The sequence below is a fragment of the Saimiri boliviensis genome, chromosome 16 (assembly GCF_048565385.1).
Source record: "Saimiri boliviensis isolate mSaiBol1 chromosome 16, mSaiBol1.pri, whole genome shotgun sequence".
Classification (NCBI taxonomy): Eukaryota; Metazoa; Chordata; class Mammalia; order Primates; family Cebidae; genus Saimiri; species Saimiri boliviensis.
The window spans coordinates 57,052,205-57,077,540 of NC_133464.1; the positions used below are offsets into that span (position 1 = coordinate 57,052,205).

At 38.1% G+C, this 25,336-nt stretch overlaps 1 protein-coding gene across 3 annotated transcripts in view; it reads right to left on the reverse strand.

The window, feature by feature from the left end:
* The window catches only part of OLFM4 (olfactomedin 4), a 737,268-nt gene that overhangs the window by 542,264 nt on the left and 169,668 nt on the right, over positions 1–25,336 (reverse strand). For all 3 annotated transcript variants that reach the window (XM_074387646.1, XM_074387647.1, XM_003927191.4), the window contains exon 15: positions 24,517–24,649. The gene's annotated coding sequence lies outside the window, so the exon portion shown is untranslated. The remainder of the gene's footprint in view (positions 1–24,516; positions 24,650–25,336) is intronic.

Genomic DNA, 25,336 nt, shown 5'->3' on the forward strand with positions numbered 1-25,336 from the left:
GTCACAAAGAGACAAAAACTGTGTGATTCCACTTACAGGAGGCATCTAAAGCGGTCAAATTCATAGAGAAGCAAAGTAGGGGAAGGAGACGCTGAAGAATTGTTTAATGGATACAGTGTTTCAGTTTTGCAAGATGAGTTCTGGAGATTCGTGGCACAACCATTTGAGTGTATTTAACACTACTGAACAGTACACTTAAAAATAGTTAAGATGGTAGATGTGCATAGCCCTAAGCAATTATCCCCAAAAAAGGTTAAGAGAAATAAAAAACACCTCTGAAATTTCAATCATTGTCAAGTATGTGACAGATACCTTCGCTCTCAGTTGACAACTATGAAGCCTGGATACAGGGCAAAGGAGGTTTGTGAGTAGAGAGACATGCTATTCCGATTCCACGCACTGTGAGTCCAGGTAGGTGCAGGAGCAGCAGGAAAACCTCAGGGAAGAGGGATGCAATTTCTCAAGTGCTTGGTTTCTTTTTTTTTTTTTTTAAGAGATGGGGCTGTGCCATGTTGTCCAGGCTAGAGTATAGTGGCTGCTCACAAGGCAATTATTTCAGTCCATTGCAGCCTTGAACTCCTCCCACTTAAGGCTCCCAAGTGGCTGGGACTACAGGAGCACTGCTCACTCAAGTGTTGTTGCTGTTGTTTTAAATCAAGAATTAATCGGTCATTTTGGTACTATGTATACACAATCTAAAAATATTAATTGATTCAAGAAGTAGGCTTTCCTTCTACTTTTCTAGTTTTCTCAGTAAATAATTAGATGTGTGATCCTGAGCAAGCCATTGGATGTTTATTTCTTCCAGCAAAATGAGAAGTAGCAGGATATGATGGCATCTAATTTTCCTCCCAACCACAAAATCCCTATTCCATGCCAAATTATACAGTTTCACTCCCTTCCACCAGCTAACCCAGCCCCACCACCACACACAATCTAATTAAACTTATCTTTCCTCCTTTAAGTATCTAACATTTTCCTCAGCAAATTATCTCATTAAATTGAAAATATTTTTCTACATTGCGAGAGGTATTTTTTTTTTGCCTAAGATACATTCTTTTCATTAATACAACCACACAAGTTGTATCCATTTAAATGATAAAGAAAAAAACTCAAATTACCTTCTTGCTGCTATACCTCTTCCTCAAAACTCACCAGCTGCTTCATTACCCTGAATACTTCCTTCAAGAAAAACAAGGAGTGTGATAAGGTAAAATGTTTTCTTTCTAAATCCTTTTTTAACTTGAAAAGAAAGAAATTGTATTAAGACAGTTTTTCACTTATGGCAGCTTCTGCTTTAAACATCTTGCAACAGAAAAAAAACATAAAAAGTAGTCTATTTCATAATGATATGATCTAGCAGGCAACAGACTACGGGAGTAGGAGAATTGAGTTTTAATTTACTTTCCTACTTTTCCTCTGTTTAAAGGTAATAATAACAACCATAACCAGAGCTCATGTTTGGCTTCTACGCCCAGATACAGCCATACCTGTTTTTCATGGTGGGCTTCTTTTCTGATTAAGCAGTCTTTCTTATTGGTTTATATATTAGTCCATCCTCTCATTGCTATAAAGAAATACCTGAGGCTGGGTAATTTATAAAGAAGAGAGGTTTAATTGGCCCACAGTTCTGCAGGCTATATAGGAAGCATAGCAGCTTCTGCCTTGAAGGCGGCCTCAGGAAGCTTTCTATCATGGCAGAAGGCAAAGGAAAAACAGACATCTTACATGGTGGGAGCAGGTACAAAAGAGAGGAAGGAGGTGCTACATACTTTTAAATGACTGGATCTCATAAGAACTCACTCACTATTGTGAGGACAGTACCAATAGGAATGGTACTAAACCATTCATGAGAAACCACCCCCATGATCCAATCACCTCCCACCAGGTCCCACTTCCGACATTGGGGGTTACAATTCAACCTGAGATTTGGTGGGGACACAGATCCAAACCATGTCAGTTAGGCACTGTTCTGATTGATGAGGCAGCTGTTCTGATCGACTGGCACCCATGCCAAACGGTTGTCAAATATTTTATCAATGCCCCATGCCTGTAATTCAACAATAGAAATACCATGCTTTCTGACCTGTTTCTTTGGCCCAAGTATTGGAATGATACACCATGCATAATGGGAAAGAGGAAAGGAATAAAAAATAAAGGGAAGGCTCAGAGGAACTTTTACTGGTATATTAGCTTATCACATACAGATTTACTTATCACATACAGATTATATGAATTAAATTTTGAAATTATCATGCTGTGTAAGCTACTATGCATAGAACTCTATTCCTTAGACATGCTTTGAATTAGATTTTAAAATTAACATGCTTTGTAAGCTATTCATAAGACTATTCCTTAGACAAATAAACTAAATTAAACAATACCTTGTTATCATTCTGTTTATACTGCAATTTAATGTACTTGAATTAGTTTAGCCTGCTTGTCAAAACACCTAAACAGTAGAGGTCTAGGGATAGCATGAATCTCCTTCTGTCAGTGAATTAAGTGTTTGGCCCTAATATTTAACTATTATTTTCCAAGTTATCAGTAATATTTTTAGAGTCTTGGAAGATGTCATTTATTACCTGAAAATCCAGGTTGATACACCTCCCATGGATGAAAAGTTTGTATTTAGGGAGTAGTATAGATCATTCATCAAAGAATCTGACCAAAGTTACCCTCATTTTGTTTAAGTATTTCTCATAATTATGAAAACGTCAGCTATTTTTTTTCAACCTGTTACCCAGGCTGGAATGCAGTGGCACTGCAGCCTCAGCCTCCCAGGCTCAAGCAATTCTCCCACCTCAGTCTCACATGGAGCTGAGACAACAGGCCACCAAGCCCAGCTAATTTTAGAAATGGGAGTCTCCCTATGTTGCCCAGATTGATCTTGAACTCCAGGGCTCAAGGAATCCTCCTGCCACAGCCTTCCAAAGGGCTGGGATTATAGGTGTGAAGCCACCATGCCTGCCTGTGAACATCATCTTATACATACTGGTTAACCTGTAAGAAAAATTTCTCTGTAATTGCTAAACTTCTATTAACTTCCCTACTGCCAAATCTGAAAATCTGTCATTGTTTCTTAAGTTGTATTTGTATTAGTCTGTTTTCACGCTGATAATAAAGACATACCCAAGACTGGGTAATTTATAAAGGAAAGAGGTTTAATGGACTCAGTTCCACGTGGCTGGGGAGACCTTGCAATCATGATGGAAGGCAAAGGAGAAACAAAGATACCTCTTACATGGCAGTGGGCAAGAGAGCACGTCCAGGAGAACTTCCCTTTATAAAACCCTCAGATCTCGTGAGACTTATTCACTATTACAAGAACAGCATGGGAAAGACCCACCCCCATTATTCAATTACCTCCCACCAAGTCCTTCCCATGCCATGGGGTAATTATGAAAGCTACAAAGATAAGATTTGGGTGGGGACACAGCCAAACTATATCAATATTTTATCTTATTCCAAAGCAGATTTTTAAAAGTACAGTAGAGTGAATAAATACATGAGAAAGGCCATATATGAAGTTAATATTCCCCCAGGAAAAAAAAAATACCTATCTAATAAAATACCATATGTTATCAATAAAACAGAAATGCAGAATGGATAACAGAATATTTACAAAGTTTATTTTATCTTTTTAATAAAAAGTCACTGGCTAATTAGAAGCAGCACTCTTCTTGGTACTGAAACTAGAGAGAAATTCTTTTTTGGATCCTTCAAAAAATAGTATTGCATATGGAGGCATGTTCTCAAAATAAAAGCTTGGATTGCTTAACTATGAGGGACAATTGCTTGAACTATGTAGGTTGCATTAGACCAAGCTTCCTACTAAGAGCAATTACAAAATGAGTACAATGCAAAAAATTAGATCAGCCACAACAAGATTCTGGACAAAAAAAGAATTGTAGGGAAGTGAGTCAACATTTTATATTATGTTCCCCATAAAACCTTTGCTGATTTCTGAATTTCCCATAATGAGAAGCCAGGCATACAGCAACATTTACATCAAGCCTGGATATAGATAATGTTTGTGAAGTGCAATTTCCCAGATGCAGCTTGTACAGTTCCTCTCCTTCTGAAGACCTGCGAAGCCAAGGCATAAGTTATCTGCCCCCACACACTCAGCATAACAATGATAGTACCAGGATATTATAACTGTAATGAACAATGCCATTCAAAAGCCAGGGACAGGAGTGGAGGAGATGAGAGGACAAGAGTCACCTGGTAGTCACTGGTCCAAAGCATTTCTGAAATCTAATTAGGCATATGCTGCCAGTTCCCTGATTAGGGTTTGGTTCTGAGAGTTGTTTTCCATGGCTTTTATTTCCACCCTCAGGAATACTGTTGTCTCCCTCCCGGTTATTAATCCCAATCTTCCTTTGCCATAGAAATGATTCATGTTTACAGGTAAGTAACTATCTCAGCCTGATCCTTGCTGATAGATGATCAGGAACCCAGAGTCTTCTTTCCATTTCAAAGTATTCTGACCCTTTCAGTCCAAATTTATGTTTCTTTCTACACAATTCTCTTAAAGATTGTATAGGTTTCCTATGAATAGCAATGGGGTTCACTCCAATAACCAAAAGCTTCTCTCAGAAATCTGATACAGGCCCCAGTTTGCCTTGTGCTGAAGGTGAGAGTGCTGAGACATAACATCCTTAAGATTCATAGAAAACTTTTTGTCTAATTCAAATGGTCTGTAAGGCACACTCTTAAATCTTTCCGAAACCTTTACAATGTGTCTTACAGTTGCACTGTCACCCAGGCTAGAGTGCAGTGGCACTGCATTAATAATTATCTGAAATAATTTTTATTCTGAAATCAGGTGTTATATTGACAGCCTTTGCAATATAGAGTGGCTAAGACTAACACACAGTTTTATTGTTATACTTACTAAGCCCTACATTATTTATGTCTTCTCTAATTTCTGCTTCATATTAGAAAATTTCTTCCTTAGCACTTCTCTCTCTTCCTCTTTACCTTATTATACATGGTTAAAAATAACCAATTTTCCTTTTGACATTTACTGTGGCGATATGCATACATAGTTTTACTATTTCATTAGGAGTATTGTCTATTGTCCATATAGCAGACGACAGTTCTCCTAAATTTTCTGACACTACATAGCCTGAGTTTTCTTTCCTCCAGCCTCTAATTACAGACCCTCCACTGTCCTTCAAGTTTCCATGAGCACCTCCCTGAGCATCTTTCATTCTCCTCCTGCTCCTCATTCCAAAGCGGAAGCCACATTTTTTAAGGTTTAGTTACAACCACACCTGGAAAATAATCTAGCTATTATTTTCTATTCCATTTATCTGTTTTGGTGTAACTAACCACACCATAACGGAGGGTCTTAAAACAATTATTATTATAACAGCTTTCCTAGTTCTGTGAATTAACCAACTTCAGCTACACAGTTCTTGCTTGGGTCTTTCACGCAGCTGCAGACCATAGTGCCAGGACTATCATCATTTGAAAGCTGGATTGGGCAAGATTTCCAGAATGGCTCAGTCTTGTATGTTTTATCTCAGAGTTTCTCTCTCTCGTTCTGTCTCCCTCTCCCTATCTTCTCCTCTTTCTCTCTTCCCAGTAGAAACATATATTCTAGGATCTTTCTGGGCTTCTCTATGTGGCTTGACTCTCATAGCACAGTGGTCTCTGAAGAGTTACACTTCTGAACAGTTTCCCATGGGAGCATTCCAACAGTGAGTGTTCCAAGAAGCCAAGCAAGGAGCAAGACTTCTTATGCCTGAGCTTTGGACGCAATGCAGTGCCAAAGCGGGTGTACTTTACTAGTCAGAGGTGTCACACAGCTATAGATTAAAGGAGAGGCACATAAAGGCATAAATACTACGAGGCATAATTCATTAGAGTAACATCTTTGGAAACTAACTAACATAGTAAAACCATTGAAAAACAAAGATGAAGAGGAAATTCTGAAAAGCCGTCAAAGAAAATATGACACATTACCTTCAAAGGTGCAATAACAGGACTGACAGCAACTTCTCAGAAATAAAATAATAGCATCCAGAAGATAATGGAGTATCATTTTAAGTGCTAAAAGAAAACAACTGCCAACCTGGAAATCCATATCTTACAAAAATATCTTATAAAACATGTAATAAGATATTTTGCAACAGTATCAAAGAACATCAAGTTCTTAGAGTTAAATCTAAAGAAGTATAGAGGTCTTAAATATGCTCAAATATATCCTCTACACTGACGAGAGACATTTTTTAAAACCCATAGATTCAGTGCAATCACAATAAAATTTCAGCCAATATCTTGACAAAATTTATATTATTCTTATTAAAAAGTCAAGAATAAACAGAATAATTGAGAAGAAGAACAAAGTTGAAATCTTATTCTATCATATATTAAAACCTATTACAGAGTCAGTAAGGTAATGAGGCAATAATAGACAAACTGACCTATGGAAGAGAATACAGACCTAAGAAACAGGATATTACATACATGGACACCTGGTTAATAATAAAGGCAAAACCTCAATTCAGTGCATAAATGTTTATCTTCAGACTAAATACTGCTGGGCTGTTGAGTATCTACATGGGGAAAACAAGGTAACTCAAACCCTGTTAAGGACCAAATTGTGTCCTCCCAAAATTCCTTTGTTGAAGTCTCAGCCTTCAGTGTAATCGTATTTGAAATAGGGTCTTTATGGAAGTAATTAAGGTTAAATGAGATTATAATGATGAGGCCTTAATCCAATAGGACTGACTTCCTTATGAGAAGAGAAAGGACACTAGGAGTACACGTGCCCAGGGAGAAGATTATATGAGGACACAGAGAAAAGGTAGCCATCTGCATGCCAAGGGGAGAGGCCTCAGGAGATCAGGAGAAAGCCGAGCTACTGGCACCTTGATTTTGAACTCAGCTTTTAGAATGATGAGAAAATTAATTTCCATTGTTTGAGCCCAGGCTGTAGTATTTCATTATGGCAGCCTTAGCAGACTAAAACAGATTTTGGTACCTTGCTGTACTGCTAAAACAATTTATCTAAAGTACTGAAGTGGCTTTAGGACTGGGTAATGGGTACAGGGTCAAAGAGTTTTTGAGACAGGTTGGTGGGAATATGGACATTAAATATGATTCTAGTGAGGCCTTAGGGTAAGAATAGATTCTTGTACAATAGAGAAAAGGCAATCTTTGTTATTATAATTATTATAAAGTGGCAAAGAACTGGGCTGAATTGTTTTCTAGGGTTTTGTAGATGGTAAAACTTTGCCAGCAATAAAATTGGATATTTAGCTAAAGAGACATACTTAAGCAAAGTAATGAAGGTGTGGCCTAGTTTCTCCTTACTACTTAAATGTGAGAGGAGAAAGATCAACTGAAGTTGTTAAGCAAAAAGGAATACAAACTTAAAGATTTGGAAAATTCTCAGCCTGTCCATTTTGCAAAAAAAAAAAGAAAAAAAAGAAAAAAAAAGAAAAAGTATAATGCAAGTCATGAAGAAAACACCAAGGGTGGGGCTGGAACATCACCCCAAACCGAGATCGCCCACGGATCCAAGCAGCCATGTCAGCAGAAACTAGGAGTAGAGGTGAGACGGTTTCAGGAGAAACAACGCCAGCATGGGCAAAATGCAGGAAGGCTGTTGGACTTCCGAGATTTCACAGGTTGGGATAGTGATGCTATTTGACTAGAAACATGCATCATCCTTCAGGAGAAAGAATAAATGGCACTGAAGGCTATTCAGAGATTGGCAGGAGTGCCACTCCCCCCACAGGCCCAGAACACACAGGCCGGCCCCAGGGGCAAGTGTGCTCCTCCTTGGTGTCAATGGCCAGTCTGCCACCACTCAGTCCTCAAGGTCAAGGCTGCCAACCAGTCTTGGGGATAGGGCTGCTGCCTGAGACCCCAGAGGAGAAACTGTCACTCCAGTGGGGCCAGAAAGCAGAGCATCAAGCCAAAGAGAATTATTCTCTAGCCTTAAGGCCTAATGGAATTTACTCCTGGGTTTTTTTAACTTAGTTGGGACCCATCACCCCTTTCTTCTTTCTGATTGCTCCTTTTTAGAATACGAATGTCTATTCTATGCTAGTCCCACCATAGTATTTTGGAAGCACATAATTTATCTGATTTCACAGGTTCACAGCTGGAGAGAAATTTTAACTCAGGATGAATCATATATCAAGTCTCATCCATACTTGATTTAGATGATATTTAGATGAGACTTTGAACTTGGAGTTGATGCTAGAATGAGTTAACATTTGAGGGCTGTTAGGATGGGGAGAATATATTTTGCATGTGAGAAGAATGTGAATTTTATACTAAAATATTCATAGCAATACTGTATATAAACCAGCCAAAATTGGCAACTGCCCAAATAGTTAATATCTATATATCCACACAATGGAATACTACACAGATAAGCACCAGCTTTATATAACTACATGCAACAATATCAGTGAATGTCACAAGTTCACAAATACAACTGACAAAGGTCAGTCATAAGAGAGCATATAACATATTCCATGTATACAAAATTCAAAAATAGGCAAATGCAATCTATGATGTTAGGAGTCACAGAATGGACATCCTTTGGAAGGAATAGTTACTGGAAGGAGCATGAGGAGCTCCTGGAATGCTAGTCAGTTCTCTTTCTTGAACTTTTACACAGCGCTGATTTTCAGTTTGTGAAGATTCTTTGAGCTGTATGTTTATGATGTGTTCATTTTTCTGCATATATGTTGTAGTTATGTTTCGTTTTTAAAAGGAAAAGAAAGAATGACATTTTTGGACAAATGAAAAACAGGGATTTCTTATCCATCAGGTTCAGAGGAAAAGAATTATTAAGGTGAGTTCCTCAAGCAGAAGAAAATGAACCCAGGTGGTAGCATAGAAATATATTAAGAGTAATAAAAAATAAATAGGTGGGTCAAACTAGATATTGACCATATGAAACAATACAAATATTAGCTTATGAAGTATCCTATATGTGTGAAATTAAAATACATGACAAAAGCACAAAGGGTAAGAGAGGGGTCAATGCAAAGTGTTCTTCATTCTGACATTTTTCAGGAAGTGACAAAAAATTATAATTCATATAGATTATCTTAAATCTAGTATGCATGCTGTAATCTCTGGGCTAACCACTAGACGATAAACAAACAACCTATACAGATTATAATATGTAATCTATGAAGAAAACAGCAAAATGGTAAATTTAAGTACATGAAATACTAATTACATAAATATAAATGAACTGTTCTCAGAGTAAAATTTTCAGGATATATTTATTTTTAAAAAACTATGCTGCTTACAAGAGATGTGCCTTTAATATATGGACACGCAAATATTGAAAGTAATAAAAACAAATATGCCATGAAAACAATAAAAAGAAAACTGACATGCTTTACTATCATTTAAAGTGGATTTTAAGAAATAAGCATTACTAGAGCACAACAGTGTGAATATACCTAAAACTACTCAGTTATACACTTTAAAATGGTTAAGATGGTAAGTTTTACATGTTTTTTGCAATTACATTTTTTTAACTTAAGGAAAGAAAGAAGCATTACTAGAGATAAATAGGGATTTTACAATAACAAAAGGGTCAATCTAGCAGAAAGATACAACAATCTACCAGAAAAATTGCATAGCCTCAAAATACAGAAAGCAAAAACTCAAAGTACTCATGGGGGAAATCGACAAAAACACCCTTACGGCAAATATAGTTGTGAGTTTTGTAACTCTTTCTCTGATACTGTTGCCCCTTGTTGGCCCTCTGGCTCACATCCAAAGTCAAGTCTGGGAGGGCAGAGTAATTCATTCCAGGTATAAAGATCAAAAAAGGCTTGCCTTGACCTTTAGATACATTTTAGGGTATCTAAAAGAATGCATGGGCTGCATACCTATCAGATAACCCCCTGAAAGGAGAAATGTACATATTAAGATGAATCACATGCAGCTTGCCAGGAGATTATTGATATATAAGATTTTTTGTTTGCTTTCTGACACCTAACCACTAAAAACACAACTGGCTATAATTCAAAATTAGAACCTTAGTCACTGGGGACGTATTGGGTTTAATAATGTATGCATGAAAAGCTGTGCTTGGTGGCTCACGGTCTCCATTTAACTGTGTTTAGTGGCATGTGTGAAACACTTTGTTTAATGGTGCATAATACATTTACCAGTGTGTTTATTGATATATGTCTGAAACATCAGCAGATCCAAAGAATGTGATGGCTGTGTTTACCAAAAAGGCAGCAAAATATAGTAAAACAATATTTGAACTCTCAAAGCAGACATACATAATTAAAATTCCAGTTTGACAATTTTATAACTTGTACCCTTAGGTAAGTCACTTAACTTCTCTGAGTCTGGTTTTCTCATCTTAAAATGGGGGTGATAATATCTACCTTTTAGAAGTCTGCAAAGATTAGAGCTATGGAACAGAAAGACTCAGTCCTATGCCTGGCACACATACTGACATTCACAGCCTAAAGTCACTTCTCCTTGTGGAAAGTCTCCAGGCTACCAAGCCACATTCATGGAACCCAATTTCAGGCACGTCTAATCATTTCCTAACACAAACTCTACAGGTCTTCAGAACAAGATCTTCTGCCAGGAGATGAATTTATGCCTATGTTTTTGCAACACAAACAATAGACTTAAAATATGCTGATACTCAGAGTGGCTGAACTACATATGATGCCACATAGATTTTCATTCATCCTTCACTAAGGAAGTGGTAAAGCTTGACTCTACTTCATCCAGGCTAAAAAACAAAGAAGCATGCCTTCAGCACGTTCATACTGAGTTTAAAACAAAATGTGGATATAAAAGTATGCTAATTCTATTTAAATGAAATTTTCATTTACTTAACACTTTTCTCAGCTTAATCATCTCATTATTTAACAAGTATTTTCTGAAAGTCTACTGATGTCAAACAAGATAATCACAAAGGCCTTTATCTTAGTCAGTTCAGGCTTGCTATAACAGAATACCATGAACTGGATGGCTTGTAAGCAAAAGAAATTTATTTCTCCCAATTCTGGGGGCTGGAAGTTCAAGATCAGGATGCCAGCATCACTGGGTCCTGGTTAGGGCCCTCTTCCCGATTGAACACTGTACTGGCTTCTCATTATATCCTCAGATAGCAGCAAGAGGATGAAAAAGATCTCTAAGGCCTCTTTTATTTGGGCACTAATTCCATTCATGAGACTTCACTCTCATGAGCCAATTATCTCCTCAAAGTCCCACCTCCTAACACCATCATATTTGGAGTTAGGGTTTCAACATATAAATGTTGGTGGCACACAGATATTCAGTCCATAACACTAAACAGGGAGAAGGCAAAAGTTTATCTGTGTCGCTGTACAGGCTGCATAAAGATCAGACTTTCAATACTTCTAACTGGATCAGATCTTAAGCATAAAGAGAAAATGGAGAGGGAATAATGAGTAAGATCGCAGTATATATTTTCCATTTGCCAAAACATCCCAGCCCAAGCTTCTACAAAACAGGAGATGGGAGCTATCTGAACAATCAGGAATGACCATCTCAACCACCAGGGACAGAATAAATCCTTCATCTTTCCAAGACTTTGGTGTTTGATGGGGAGATCACTAAACAAGGAGCAGTTGGCTATAGGAAAGATCCCTCCTTTCAGACAGCTGGGTCTCAGTCTGTCCCCAAGCCCAGCTGTCTCCTTCCCCTCTGGGCATAGCAGGTGCTTAGCAAGAAGGGAAACTATAAAAGGGGCTCATGAGTCCAACTGAACGTGGACAAGCTCTAAAGCCGATAGGACACGCATGTGTGATCTTTTTTTCATAAGCTAATCTAAGTAACTGAAATTACTAACCTTCAGTCTATGAAAAATGTTTTTTCATTGAACCTCTTCTTTGGTTTGCTTTGGAAAGAATGGGTTTCAGCTATGGCAACTGTTTAAAAAAATCTCATTGCATAAAACTGGATTCTTCCACTTTTCTATATATTTATGTTTAAAGTGAAGTCTATAAATGTGACTCGTAGTCAATAATCTTAAGCTTTTTAAAAATATGAACTTGGGTATCTTGGCTCAACTATTCTCCAAGTTTTATATTAGTCCTTCTGAGGAAATGTGGGCAGTCAATTTCATGGAATTATAAGTATGAGTGTGTGGGATGCCAGGGGAAGAAAATACCCTTATGGGATAAAGTTGCTAACAGTTGCAGAAAGCTAGTATTCCTAACTACTCCCTACTCCAATTTATTCCATGTATCTAGAAAACTATTAGTAGAAACTGAGGCTCTAAACTTTGTACTGGTTGCTTGATTTATTTGACTACTTTTCTAAAGCACTTGATTGACCAAATCACAAAAAAGTCAAATATATATGTTTGACTTTCCTCAGTCTTCTTTTTTAGCTCTAAAACTAGAAAAATAGTAATGAATAGAAGAAAAAAAAACAGTATCTAGGAGGTAAAAAACTAAAACCATAGAGAGAGAGGGAAGGAAAATACTCAGGTTATTCACAAAGTTGACATAAGTCTCAGAATTAATTAATGAAAATTATATATCCATTGAGCTAGATGAAGACTGGGGTACTGAGCTCTTTCTATATAAACAAGGGCACAGTATTATTGGAGGAGTCGTAGAGCTGTTCAGGTGTATAACGTGCTGCCTTCACATTAGTTATTGTGCACTGAGCACTTTCAAAACGGATTTTCATAGTTTCTTAGCTTAGGGTTTTCTTCCCCTGCAGGGAGCAATATAAAAATAAGTCAGATGACGTTACCATAACCAGATAGAGGAGGGCAGAAGAAAGTTAAATACCTTAGGCACTTTGTATTTTTAAAAGTAGTTAGAAAGTTAGTGGTTTGTGGATTACAGAACAACAGTGACAAAATAGGTTGCAAACAGGTTAAAATCACCTCAAAGAATCATTGAATTACACATATAAACCCATGACCGGGCCACTAACTGCTTTCTAGTATTTTATGTAAAACTCAAAATTAAATTTACCAACAGACATGGAAAATTAAATTCCCTTGAGAAAGTTGCAAGAGCCTACATTTTGCTACAGGAGAAAAAGAACATTAATGGAAGTTGCACAGTATCTGTCTTTTTTAATCAAAATCTCAACAGGGCCCTGAAACGTAGCATGCCTCAAAGCAAGCATCACCAAGAGAGGGAAAAAGCTCTTTGTGCAAGACCTGTCATGTCTATCAGGAGCACGCATGATGGATGAGCTGCACTCAACCAGGGATCCGATCACAGCTTCAAGTGGCTGAATGTGCATTTAGTCTGTTCATTTGCTCCTGGTGATTTGAGCAAAGAAACAACCAAAATGGGGTTTTCGGTACTTTGGTTTGTAAGCCTATACACATAATAAAAGGAAGAACGAATAAACCAAAGGAAAGGCAGGAAGGCAGCATGGAATATGCGCGGAATCCACAAGGCATGCCCTGGCACTGAAGCTTCTCCACACACTGGTTCTGTGATTTTGTTAAGTGATTTATTCTCAGTTTTCTTATATGGAGGAGAAAGAATGATGGTACCTGCTTCACAGGATTGCACACAGGAGGAGCTATACTGATTTTAGTTATTACTCCATCATCATGCCTAATGGACATAATTAAAAAAGGATAGTCCACACTCTGCCGTGTCCAAGGACGGGATCAGGGTAGGATGCTGCCTAAGGAAGGACCAGTGGGCTGTCATCTAGGAGGTCTCAGGGACTTGCATTTATTATCTTTGTCAGTTGGCCATAATACAGGGTCCAGCTTTCAGATATGCAGACCCAGAACCTGGTGGTTCAGCAATATGAATGAGATCCTTCTCTGAATAGCAGAATCACATCAACTCAACCTCATGGAACTAATATGTAACACCAAAACACAATGTAATATACAATTCTAATTTGCACAAGAACACAGTGCATGCTTTTACATGTCCAGCCCATTCTCTCTCTAAAGACATACCTACACAGAACACCAAGTCATCGGCAGGAGGAGGAAGGTTGCTCAGGGACATGGACTCAAATGAACCAGTTACTCATGCATTTCAGGTACCCATTTCTCTAAAGACTCTTGAGTGGATTCTAGTGGGCTTGGCTCCTGGGATCAGAGCTTGACTCATTGTCTCTGTGGCTGACCTTTCTACGATGATACTTAGGAAGTGCAAGAAGGTGACAAGAGATGAAGTTGAACGCCAAGCAAAGACCAGAGCACATGCCTTTTAAAACATGTCTGCAAAAATGTCTCTACATGTCTGTGAATGCCTTCTGGGTCACATGGGAGATGTTCTATAGGTTTTCCTGGTTTTAGAGGGAAGAAAAATACTTTTCAGGTTAAGTCTTTTCTGGAAGACTCTCATTATTTAACAATGCCTCACTATCAATAATCTCCCCAGCTACAGTGGCCTGAGCTAGAAGCTGATCATTCACCCTTTTATTACTTAATGCCTCTTGCAGGCATTAAGTATACTTCCATTAGGGTGTACAGAGTACACCCTAATGGAAGCATTTGGGATACACCCTAATGGAAGTATTTGGAATACAGAGCAGGTGGCCTACAGGCTCAAGTAAATGGCACATTAACACGTGACAAAGCAAGTAAAAGGGAGATATCTACTTTTATGAGATTACTGTATAATCTTTGAATTAAATGATCAGTATGCTTATTATTACTGGACTCCAATCTTTCCATTTAAATACCCTCATATGTCTGTCAAGATTGCCACTGGCTTGAAATATAGCTGTAGACCAAATGACCAACTGATCTAACTTTTTAAGAACTATCATTAAAAAAAGTTCCTATAAAGTATATTTTTAAATCACTCTGATACTGCTGTCAAAAATATTATGATCCCCAGGGATTTAAATAATTTTTGCTCACCTATTTGAAAAGTTAGTTTAAAAAATAATAATGGTAACCAACCAAAAAAAGATGGAAAGTATTCATGCACCGAGCAGAAAGAAAGAGAGAAAAATGTAGGAATATTTAGAATAGGATGCCAATTTAAACAAAGGAAGAAAAATGAAATATATTAACAACATTAAAAACATTTTTGGCCAGGCATGGTAGCTCACATCTGTAATCTCAGCACTTTGGGAGGCCAAGGCAGGCAGATCACCTGAGGTCAGGAATTCGAGATCGACCTGAGCAACATGGTGAGACCTCATCTCTACTAAAAATACAAAATTAGCTGGGCATAGTGCAGATACCTGTAACCCCCGCCACTTGGGAGGCTGAGGCAGGAGAATTGCTTGATCCCAGGAGCCAGAGGTGGCAGTGAGCTGAGATCGCATCACCACACTCCAGCCTGGGCAACAGAGCAAGACTCCATTTTTTAAAATTCCAACATTAATCATAATAAATACTAAGTTATTACTATGTGAAAGGCATTGCTCTTTGCATTTTATACATACTGTCTCATTTAGCTGCCATAAAATAGCAACAAAGTAAGTACTATTCTCTCCACTTTACAGATAAGGAAACCGAAAACAAAGAGATAAAGAGACTGTATTATTTCTTTTGAGAAAGAAGACATTATTGTTATTTCAGGCCATTTTTTGACATAAACAGTGTTCAGATATAGTTCAACATTACACCTTCTGTGTGGTGCCCGGAAAAAAGGCATTGCAACTTGTTAAATACAAATCATGTGGGACAATGGCAACATGGATTACTCTCTAAGGAAACCAGGCACACTGTGGAAACCTATTCTATAAGACACAGGTCAAGGCATTCCCCTAGAATGTAATGCTGTGTTGTCAAGAGTTCAAGAAAGCTTGAGAGAGTTCAGTTAGCCTGTAAAGTCCATTTTAGCTTCATCTTTTAACAGCACATTACAAAAGGGCTACTCTGTACAACATCTAACAATAAGAATCAATGGGCATTAAATTAAGATGAGTACCAGTCTGAAAGAGGGTGATAATACAGGCAGCTGGCTGAGGTTTTTCCTTCCACTACAGCTAAATATTTCATCTTCCTCAAACAGTGAAATGACTAGACCACACCTAATTAAACTGCATAGTGATTGCGCCGTGCTGCCTTTAAAGAATGACAGACAGATCACCTCACCAGTAGTAAGCCACAGAAATCAATAGCTGACATTTACTCGATGAAATACAAATTGAGATTAGCCAGCTTCACTTTTATTCAGCAAATTCAAGTCTGCAATCAATTCCTGTGCATGTGTAGACTATGGAAATTGGTTTTAAATTGATTTGTTTCTTCCTTGGCTAATTACAGTATACAAGTAAATGAATGATCAATTGCTTACTCTTACTGTATACATTTCAATGAGTAAAACAAGTCTGTCAAAGATGGGTATTATCATGGGCTTTTCAAAGAGAAGCTACTAAGTGTTCCATGCATACTATAATACATCAGCTATTTAATGATAATGTAAAAGACTCTCTTATTTGTTGAACAAATATAAGACTTCCCCTTGCTGTTATTAAGCTTATAGAAAGTTCTCTATTGAATCAATATCCTGCTTAGAAAACAAGAGCTTAAAGACCTCCTAGAGAGCTCTCAGTCTATTAGCTATTACTGATGGAATGATTGTTGCACAACGGATAATAGTGGAGTCAGAAAACTCAAGATTCAAGCTGGGTGCAGGGGTGCACGCCTGTAATCCCAGCTACTAGGGAGGATGAGATAGGGGAACCGCTTGTGCCTAGGAGTTCAAAATCAGCCTGGGCAGCAGAGTGAAACCTAGTCTCAAAGAAAAACAAATTCAAGGTTCAAATCCTAGATACATCACTCTTTGACACAACAATTCTCCTCCTGGGGATATAGCCAACAGAAATGAGTGTTTATGCCCACCAAAAAGATGTGTAAATTCATTATTCACAAAAGTCAAAAACTGAAAACTGTCCTAATGTCCATCAACTATGGAATGGATTAATTGTGGTAAGCACATGCAATGAATACAGCAGTGAGAACAAACAAACTGCTGTATACACAGCATGGATGAAGTTCATAGACATCATTTTGAACCCGGCCCAAAAGTATAAATTGTATCATTTATATGAAGTTTAAGTACAGCAAAAATAGATAGTGAAAAAGGTTTGAATAACAGTTACCTCTTTTAAATTTTTAATTGAAATTTTATGTATTTAAGCTGTATATTACGATGTCATTATATACGCAAGCATAGGAAACTGATTACTACATTCAAGCTAAAAATCAGATAGTTATTTTTTCTGTGTGTGATGAGAACACATAATAGTGAAAAAAGTTTCAATAATAGTTACCTCTTAAATTTTTAATTGAAATTTTATATATTCAAGCTGTATGTTAAGATGTTATATACATACATATAGGAAACTGATTACTATATTCAAGCTAAAAATCAGGTATCTTTTCTGTGTATGGTGAAAACACGTAAGATACATTCACTTAGCAAATCTCAAGCATCAAATACAGCATTATTAACTACAGTCACTATGCTGAACCTTAGTCTCTAGAACATATTCCTCCTCACTGAAACTTTGTACCCTTTGACCAACATCCCCCGTTCCCCTCCTGCTCACCTAGCACACCACCATTCCACTCTTTGCTTCTATGAATTTGACTTTTTTAGATTGCACACGTAAGTGAAATCATGTAGTATTTTTCTTTCTGTGACTGTGACATTAGCATAATGTCTTCCACTTTCATCCATATTGTTGCAAATGGTTAAGATTTTCTTCTTTAAGGCTGAATAATATTCCATTATATATATATTCCACAATTTCTTTATCTACTTAACAATCTATAGACACTTAGGCTGATTCCATACCTTGGCTATTATACATAATGTCACAATGAACATGGGGTGGGGGGTGTAGATAACTTTTCAAATCAGTGGTTTCAGTTTTGTTTCCTTTGGCTTTATACCCAGAAGTGGGGTTGCTGGATCATATGGCAGCTCTATTTTTAATTTTTTAAAGAACCTCAATACTGTTTTCCATAACGGCTATATCAATTTTTATATTCTAAATAGTAATTACTTCTGGAAGAGGTATTGCCCAGGAAGGTATATGTGGGAGCTATTTAGGGATCTAGAAATATTCCAAACCTCGATCTGGGCAGTGGTTACAAGAGTGGGTACATATAAAATTTCACCTGGCTTTAAACCCAAAATCCATGCACTTTAGCATTATACCATATTTTTTTTTTCTGAGACAGGGTCTCCCTCTGTCACCCAGGCTGGAATACAGTGGTATCATGGTTAACTGCAGCCTCAACCTCCCCAGGCTCAAGTGATTCTCCCACATCAGCTTCCTGAAAAGCGAGGACTACAGGTACGCACCACTGTGTACAGCTACTTTTTCCTAGTCTCAAGAGATCCACCTGCTCGGCCTCCCAAAGTCATAGAATTACAGGCATGAACCCCTGCACCCAGCCTGTACCATAATTTTTTAAACTCTAAGTTCATTTGCTTAGTATGTAACCTCAAATATATTCTCCCTTTAAAATTGAGGTAGTAATGTAATTACCTGCTAGGATTCTTACAAGGTGTAAAAACAGTAATTCATGTAGAGCATTTAGCACAGAATCTTGAATATACTGTTTGATAAAGATTGCCTATTATTATTCCTGAGAATGCAATCATAAACAGACAAGATTCAGGAGTTATAAATTGCTTAAGGAGTTAAAAATTGCTTCAGGAATCCTAATTAAGGTAGAAGCTAATATCACAAACACATGTAAGCCTCATTTTAAGTAAAAATATCAAATTCTATATTTATAAGTTTGATAAAAAATTTTAGATTCTTGGCTTTTAAAAAGTGTTTCCCCCAGGATTCATTTACATAAAAAAATTAAAACTTTTAAATATTATTAGATGTAATGCAAAGGACAGGTATCCATTTTACTTTGAAGATATGTATCAGATAAAGTAAGGAACATTCACATTTGCCACAGTCTCTCTGGGGCCTAGACCACCTGATCTGGTAAGCTGACATTTTAAAGGACACACTGACTCTCGGAAGATAACACGCGACTCAGAAACTAATTTCCAACCGCAGTAATTTTCTACGGGAGGCCAGTGGCCAAAGGATTGAAGTTCTTCCTAGCTTCTTGCCTGAGCATGGCTAAGGAATAAATTACCGGTATTAAAAATTGCTGCATCATTTTGGGAGCGTTTAGGAGTAAAAGTGTGTTGGTTTTATCGTGACTATTGCTACAAAATCTCTCAAGTTATCGGGCTGAATATGAGGACTATAAATTTAAGGTGCATAGCAGAGGAGCCTTTAGAAATTCTCCAGCCTGCAGAAAACCTTCTACCACTGAGAATTCTTGCCTTTAGACATGTTTCAAAGTTTATATAACGAATAATGTGTCAACCCATTTCAAAATACATGAACCATTAAAACACCGTCATGAACTATTTAGTTCTCCACACTTGGAAGTGTGGAAAACAGACGAAAACCACACAGTTCCCCATACATGTACTGAGCAAGGGTAGTGGAACATTGGCTACCTTCAGCTCCCAGCCTGCGAAGATGGACCTCCGGCCTCCTCCTTCTTCTAGTTCCAAAAGAACGTTCTGTGGTGATGGGAACATTTTATAGTGGCTCTGCCCGAGCCCGAAGCATTCTTCATTATGTTGAGTTGTAATTTATTTAAACAGCCACACATGGCTAGTTGTTAGTGTATTGGGCAGCACAGTTCCTGCCCATCAAATCTTAATGACCCCCAGGCTCCTCTAGTTGGAGACACAAAACATCCTGCACTTTGCAAACTCAGTTCTTCCCACAGCCTGAGCCAATCTTGCAGAAAACAAGACACAAATCAGGTGCTTCCATCTCATCAACCAGCCTTGCTGCCCCTGGATCTGGTTGTAGCCGGCTGAAGCCCATCTGCTCAAGGAGCCTCTGAGTCACTGCATTTTGGGCCCAACTCTTCCTTTTATCCTTGTTCTTCTGCCTCAGTTTTCTCCTAGCATCCTGTTCATAACTAGAAAGGAGTCCTGCTAGGAACTCTCACCCAGATGGCTGAGGCCATAAGACACACTCTCTCTCCCCATCTCTCTCTCTCACACCATGCTGCTCCCTGTAGCCCCAGCCTGTTACTAAGCTGATGCTGTGAATGGGATAAGTGCCCAAAACACATCGCCAGCCACTGCCATTTGATTTGCACTCTTTGCCAAAATCTGCCACTGTTATACCCATGAAACGCTCAACAACCCTCTCAGACGCCAGGCTAGAAAGACAATTTGGGCATCCCCTACTCCAGTACTGCCTGCTCACAGCTTCCTCTTCCTCCCCACGGGGCCTTATGATTAAGGACAGGGTACAGGTTCTTAATTCAACCTAAAGTTATTCTGAAGTTGAATTTTATTTCCAGCAGAATCACATAAACATTCAAATATAAAAGAGTAGCTAGACTGAATATTTTACTTATATTCATAAAAGGTACTTGAATATAAAATACATGCTCATTTATTATATTCATGGCAATAAAGACCACTTTTAAGACTTTTTGGTAAAATATCCTAGATTCCATAAAATCGTCCTGTGCTATGTCATGGATTGTCAGCCTGATTTAAGAAAATGTGTATCAAAACTAGAAGGCTCATGCATGTAACCTGGCTTGTAAACACTTGACAGAAATGACCATCTATATGAATTGCAGCATTTTAGAAGGAAGTAGCTACTTCTGAAGTATGTGAAGGTGATCCGTCCACTGAAGGATGATTTAATTCATCATTCTGTCCAAGAAGGCGGAAGTGGCACTGCTGGCCTGCAGTTCTGAACTCTGTCACAGACACTTGGCAGCCCTTCACTTGGGAGGCACAGACTTGAAAATAACATCAATTGAGTTCTGAGTGTTCCGGTTGGAAATTTGTATTTTTCATCTGGGAAATGTGAGTGAAAAGGGTACTTGAAGAAAGTTCAGTCCTGTTCTTATTTTCATGATGGGATGAACAATTTTTGCTGGTTTGAGATTCCTGGTTTAATTTTTTAGGATCCTTGAATGTTTTCTATCCTGAATAATCTGAAATAAAACTTGGGAAAAAAAGACTACTTTAACATTCAAAAAAAGGAGAAAATTTTGAATGCTACATAGAAATATACTCTAAAATGTAAACAGTATTCAGTTGTTCAGGGACTGGCTGGTTTTCTAACTGTGCTTTTTTCTTCCTCTGGCTTTTCTACCAATGACTTGCACCTCCACCTGCTGGTGTACTGAGGAAATGAAGTGGAAATAAAATTCAGCAAGTCAATTAAATTGTTTGCTGGAATTGTTGATACAGGTTTGGTGGAAGGAATGGGTGAAATTACAAAGAAGCTTCTGAGGGATAGTAGTGTATTTACTCATTCATTCATTCTCTGTGTTAACTGTTAGGAGTGAGATTCGAAAAAATTAAAATATTTTCATTAAACTTCTTATCTCCTCGCTATCAGCGTCTAATTCAATTCTCTTGCTATTACCCAGGTGTCATCCTTTCAATAATCCCACTAAAAGTTTTACAAGAAAATGCAGCAGAGAGTTAGAGGACAAACCAAACCATAAATCAGAGTATCTCATTCAAACTCAAACACATCCTCAGGAATATAAACTGGTCCTAAATCTTTAAAAGACTCATAAAATAAGTGTTTAAAAACCTGCGGAAAAATATGCTACAGCAGAACATTAAAAGCATGAACTCTGGAGCCAAACTTCCAAGGTTAGACACCAAGCTCTGCCCCACTCACAGCTGAGCGGCCTCGACCAAATTACTCGAACAGCTCTGTGCCTCAGTTTCTCACATGTGAAATGGGTTCAAATGATAGTACCTCCTAACAGTATTGGTGTATGAATCCATCACTCCAATATTTATAAGGTACCTAGAATGGTTTCTGGTATATAAAGAGTCCTCTGTAAATGTTATTAAACAAATAAATGATTTTTGTTGAACGCAGGTAAGAAGAAATGTTGTGACTGTTATTACTAAGAAAAAATATTCTCTCAGGTTGAATGCATTGCCTTGATCACATTGTCATTTGCCACAGCAGCACTTTGAGCTATCATGGATTCAGAGGGCCTGCCTATACTAGGAAGAAGAAACTGAGTGAAGACAAGAATAAGCTGGTAATTTCCTAAATAGAAAATATGAGCAGTAGGAGTTTTGGTACTTTGATTCTTTTGAAAAGGCTAATTTAACACTAAATGATCTGGATACAAACTCACTATAGAATCTTCAAGTTTTAAGATGGCACTAAAATTTTTCAGAAAGTTGGGGAGCACAATGGAACTTCCAAAAAATACCAGTATAATTTTACTTTAAACTAAAGTGAAATATGATCGTAAGAACTAGTCAAACAAGTTTCAATGTATGTGCTGATTAGACCACACCTTTCATTTATCCACTCAGTAAATTTGCTGATTTTTATTTTGCTCTATTTTGTTGTTTCGGTATATATCTGAGGGTGGCCATTCAACAAGGAACAAGGGACAAATAATAAACAAATAAATATATAAATAATGCCAGGGAGTGAGAAATGCTATGAAGGAAGATAAAGCAGAGTAAAGAAGATGGGGAGTGACAGGGAGGAGAGGCAATCTGAGGTTTGGAAGACCTCTTTGATTAGATGGACATGTGAACAAATGCCTAAACGAAGGTGGGAAGCAATATGAATACCTAGAGAAAGCTTACCAGGTGAGGGAACAGCAAGACCCCGAGGTCTGAGATGGAAAGACACTTTGTATATTCAAAGAACACAAGAAGGCCAATAAGTTGATCTAAAGCATCCTGGGGAAGAGGGATAAGAAATCAGGTAGAAGAGCCAAGGGCCAGATAATGCCGGACTTAAGAGAGATGTGTGGCTGATTTACAAACATGGCCCTCAAAACTCTTTGAAATTTTCCTAGGCATAGGGTCTTTGTCCCCTCCACTTGAATATGGATGGGCTTAAGATGGCCTGGACCATAGAATATGATGGAAATGACCATGTCATTTCAGAAGCTGGGTCATAAAGGAGGATGTGACTTCTGTCCTGTTGGATGAATCATTCATGTTTGCAGCCCAAGCTGCCATGTGACTTTGCAGAGGCTGCCAGGCTGTGAGAGGTCAAGCCACCTGTAAAGAGAATATGAAGTCTCCCTTTTTCCTACTCCACCAAGTCAGCTGTCCTAGACCTTGGCTCATCCTAGCCCACATACCTGGTGTGTAACTAAAGAAGCTTTCAAATGGTTCCAGCCTCCAACCTTTATATCATCTCAGCTAAGGCCCCAGATACTTTGGAACAAAGATAAGCCATCCCTGCTGTACCTTGTCTAAATTGACCACAGAATCCATGAGCATAATAAAATGGTTATTTTATGCCGCTACATTTTAGCCTGGTTTGTTATACAGCAATAGTAATTGAGACACCATGGTAAGGATTTGGGGTTTCATTTAAGTGACAAGTGTTTCGAGAGATGAGTAATGTGACCTGATTTATGAAGTAAGAGACCAATCCAGTTCTCATATGCAAAATAGTCTGCAAGAGGGCAAGAGTAGAAGCAGAGGTGCCAGGTTTGAGGCTACAGCCATTGTCGGCCAAGTGATGACAGTGCGTAGGGTAGAGTGGGTAGAGTGGTAGTAATGAAGCTGGTGAGAAGTGAATTGATGGAGAAATATTTTGAAAGAAAATTCAACAGAATTTGTTGATGGATTGAAAGTTGTGTGTAGGAAGAAACAAATCAAGAATAACACCAAGGATTTAAGCCAGAGCAAGCAACTAGCAGAATAGATGTGTCATTTTTACTGAGATAGCAACACTAGAGGAAAAGGAGGTTTGGAGAATAGGAACCAATAGTTTAGTTTTGAATGTATAGCATGTCCATTCAGAATCTAAATGGAGATGGTGAGTAAGCAATTGTATATACAAATCTGGACCTCAGATGAGAGGCTGGTACTGAATCATTGTGTACAACTCCATGTTCCTCATTTTAGAAAAGATACTGACCACTAGAGAATATTCAGAGGAAGGTAACCAGGAGGCAGTTGCTTCTGGAAGCCCCTCCTTAAAAAAAAAAAAGTCAAAGGAACTGAACGTAGATTGTGCAAAAACATCTGTTATGGTGAAGAGGCATTTGAGTCAGTAGGACATGCCATTAGGACTCCCCTTTGAGTAAGATATTTTCTTTGAGGGACTAAAGATCTAGTGCCCATTTTCATGGAGATGAACACAAAACACCTCATAACTGACCATGCCTTTCACCACAGGAGCTACCACTCCAGAATCAGACACCATTACAGAGAAGTGGGCCTGAAGCATAACCCCCAAATGACACAGCAGATGGACTGGATAGAGTGAGGTTGCATTGGTGCAGCATTCTATAAACAATGCAAAGCCAAACCCCAGCAAATGGAATCCTAGTCTATATAAAATTCATTATCTATTATGAGAAATAGATGTTTGTTGCTTAAGCCACCCAGTCTATGGTATCTTGTTAAAGAAACCAGAAATGACCGAGACACTCCCTCTATGAATACACAGTTAAGGCCACTTATTTAGTATTGCAATTGAGTCAGGAATTAGTCTTATGATGCTTTGAAAGAAAGAGCTTCAAAGTCGCAGGTTTGAACTTACCCCTTATTTTACAATCATTTGATAGAATGTTTTCTTGAAGCCCTCTCTGCTGATATCCAAATGACTGTCATTCAATTCACTGTCTCCTTTTCCATTGTCCTTCACACTGAATTCATCTAGATTTGAATGTACACTGAAAGTGAAAATGAAACAATTACTTTGCTATCCATAAAAATGTATAAAATGTCAAACATATTGCTTAGAGATAACAATAAATATCCTGAAATTACCTTAAACTTGCCGCAGATTTATTTTCTCCATAAGGGGATGAGGAATGAAAAGGAACTGAGATTGAACCCTATTTTTAAAAGGGGGTGAGAGCAGCAGTTAATAATATTTCATTGTCAGATACCAAACTTGACAGAGTAGCGGCCACATTCCTCATCTGGAGTGCTTCAGAAACACAGCATTAACCCTGAGGGACGACTGTATCCAAATTGTACCTGAAGGAAGTTACCAGAGGCAAAAACAGCAGAAACAGACATGGACCTTCATGAATGAGCAGGTGACTCTCAAACCTCCCTCTAACCTTGTCTGTGGATAATTTTTCCTTTCAAATAAACTGACAAACAAACCCAGAAATATCAGCCATTTGAAGTCCCAAATCAGGCACTGAATTTTCATAAGGCTCCTAGCATGAAAATCTACTCCAAGTGAATGAGGACATTAAGAACACCAGGGGTGCCATACCTGGGCCCATGCAAACCTGCTCCTCTCCTGACAAGAGGAGCTCCAAGACACCTCACTAACCTCAGACTGGGAATTCTCCACAGACTCAACTGCCTGGGCCCCTGTGAAAATGGAAACTGGCCGTGTATCC